This window comes from Rattus rattus, chromosome 12 (assembly GCF_011064425.1).
Source record: "Rattus rattus isolate New Zealand chromosome 12, Rrattus_CSIRO_v1, whole genome shotgun sequence".
Classification (NCBI taxonomy): Eukaryota; Metazoa; Chordata; class Mammalia; order Rodentia; family Muridae; genus Rattus; species Rattus rattus.
In genome coordinates, this window is record NC_046165.1 from 76,652,692 (window position 1) to 76,655,641 (window position 2,950).

General features: G+C 47.1%; 1 long non-coding RNA gene across 1 annotated transcript; it reads right to left on the reverse strand.

Moving 5' to 3' along the window:
- Positions 1-1,461: 1,461 nt before the first annotated feature.
- LOC116914041 lies at positions 1,462-2,586 on the reverse strand. The gene is made up of 3 exons (XR_004389661.1): positions 2,449-2,586; positions 2,201-2,304; positions 1,462-2,087 (listed from the first exon to the last, which is right to left on the reverse strand). It is a non-coding gene; the product is annotated as an uncharacterized LOC116914041 (long non-coding RNA).
- Between the last annotated feature and the right edge of the window lie 364 nt (positions 2,587-2,950).

Below are 2,950 nucleotides of genomic sequence, written 5' to 3' on the forward strand. Positions count from 1 at the left end.
CCTTCTTTTCTTTCTTTTTCTTGTTCTTTTTGTTTTGTTTTGAAGACATGGTCTCTCTATGTGTCATAATGTCTAGAACTCACTATGTAGACTAGACTAGCCTCAAACTCACAGAGATCCCCTGGCCTCTGTATCCCAAGTGCTGGGACTAAAGCCTTGGGCTACTACACCAGACATTTGTGTTTTTCTTTTTGAGTTAAGGTCTCCCTCTAACCTCAGCTAGTCCAGAACTCAAGGTGATCCTTGTCTGGTCCCAAAGCAACCCAAGACTCACTCATTACCTGTAGCTCCTCCCAGCACTTCTCACAGGACCCCCTACCCTAAACCTCCTCCAGTCCGGGCTTCAATTTCCTTCCTCCGGTTTCTCTTTCCTACATAAACCAGTCATTTTGGCCACTAGCTCTCAGGACTCCTCCCTTGGTGCCTATTAACATATTAAAGCATATGCTGGCCTGCTTTCCCAGAATCATTCTGTAATCTGTGTGACTCCTTTCAGCACTTCTCACCCCGCCCCCTCCCCACTTTAGCCTCTCCCTCCCAGGGGCGGGGCTTCTTCCCTTTTCCTTCTCCATCCCGCACCCCCAGGCCGATCCCTATATAACTCAGCCATTTTGGCTATGTCACTCTCTTGACCTCTTGGTCTCTATGTTTTGGCTGCTTCTCTTGGTCTGCCACTACTCTCTTGATCCCTCCCAGCTCCCTCCATGAGCGGAGGCTCATGGTCTGGTTTAGTCTGCTAGCCACGTTCAGCCCCGACTCTTCTCTCTGCCTGTTTTCTTTCTTATCTACAATAAAAACAATAAAAAATTTCTTTGTACTTTAGGAGTATTTCCCTGTCCCTCCTCCCCTCCCTCCCTCACTCTCTCCCTCCTCCCCTCTCTCCCTCCCTTTTTTTTCCAACGGCCAGGTACATTCTGCCGGCCCGGTTCAGTCTAGACTCTTCTGGATGCCTCTAGCTGTTCTTTGATATCTATAATAAAACCCTTTCCACAAGCTTGACCTAGGAGTCCACATTTTCATTTGGTCCTCCCCATGCCACTCCTCATTCACAACCCCCCTTCCCCACCCCATGCTAGGATTACACCCCATCACAGCAGACAAGGAATGGTCCCTTCATGCTACAGTCTCTCCCTCCCACCCCATATCCCAGGAGTTACCACTAATTCGAAATGCTTTTGGCATAGTGGTTTAAGCACAGAGCTACGTTTCTTACACAGTAAGCACTTAAAAGAGGTCTGAGGACCTGGCAGGGCTGGGACCAAGCGACTCTTAGTTTTCTGTGGCTTTATTCTTCTTATCACCTCATGACCTTCAGATTCACTTCTTAGAATCCAGCCCACAGTCTCAGAAGAGAAGAAAGACATTGACAGGTTAAAACGTTGGAGGAACATGCATTCTGAGGGAGCATGTCATATTTGTGTGGGCGAAGGCTTTCCGGTGTCCTCACTTAGCAACCTACTGGGTATGACTCAGATACTGAAAGAAGGTGTCACGGGTGGGCAGTGACTGGGTGAGGTGGGGGTTGGGGGGCGCGGAAGCCTGCTGGTCTGCGCACCTCACTCTACCACCTCAAATGACCTTTGCTCTTCATTTCATTAAGTCCTTTCATTATTTACCGTCCTGAGAAGACTCTGGATGTCCCTCACGGTCTTCATCTTCTTCCAAGGCTCTCTGACAGAAATCTCTCCTGAGATCAACCACTGTTTCTGCCACACACAGAACTCCTCAGTACGCTACGGCTAATTATGTGTGTTGTCTCCTTGTGTGTAATTCAGTGTCTGAGGGGACAAGGAATGTGACCTATTCATCTTTGTATTTAGAAAGCGGCTCAGCACAGAGTAGGTATTCAATAAATGTTGGATGGAGCCATGCATATTCTGTAATATTCCGTCTGGAACACAAAACTCCTGCAGAGCCCACGCTGTCCATAATGGCCCCTCTGATCCGTGGTGAAGGGAAACATCTGCAGTCCACTGTGAATATTGGCTGCTGTCTTCTGTCCTCGGCCAAGGCAGGGACATCTGTGGTGGCGGCGTGACGATCTCCCCCCATGCTTTTCATGTCTCTGCTCAAAAATGCAGCTGTTCCTTGGGTGGGAAAGAAAGAACACTGGAAATCAGACAAAACAACAACGGGTTCAGCAGGGGATTTGGGGCTTAAGAACCTCAAAATTGTGTTACAGCACAAAACACAGCTATACCAATGCCAATGGGTAGCACGGATCAGCAGCTCCGCGTGTGCCAGACACTGCACTTTCTATACATCGCCATCTGCCAACTTCTCAGGAAAACACACTGTATTCATCTACGATGTCAAAATAAATAAATAAATAAATAAATAAATAAATAAATAAAAGGTCTCAGAATGCAAGTCTCGCAAGGTTCCATAGCTTATAAATGGCCTATGAGGCAGAGGTACGAGCTCATATTTCCAGATAAGAAAACCAACCGGAAGTCAAGTGCTTTGTGCAGAGCAGAACGTTTGGCCTTTAGGAGGAAGGGATCTTGGCTGGACTGTGAGCATCTGAGTTCCCGGGCTGTCATTTGTCTAGGTGTTGGTAGAAGTTGTTTAGTTTCCACGGTGTCCCTTTATCTGTAATATAGAGACAACAGTTGCTTTAGAGTTCATGAAAACACCAGGTTTAAGTGCAATGGCAGAGTCCTGCCTAGCAACAGGTCCAGAACAAACATTCAATAGCTCTGAGTCAGGGTTGCTACTCACTCCTCTGACATGGCAGCCATAGCATAGGCCAGCACACCCTTGGTGTTCAACAAATCTAGTTGATGAGAGTTGTAGTTTGGTCATTCTGGAGACAAGTTTAAAAAAAAAACCAACCACTTTCTCAGTCCCAGTCACAAAAAAGAACCCCTTAGGTTTTGCAACCCCAGCCATGAGAGAGAATACTTTGGAAATACAAGGAGCCTTGCAGAATTTCTTCTCCACTTCCAAC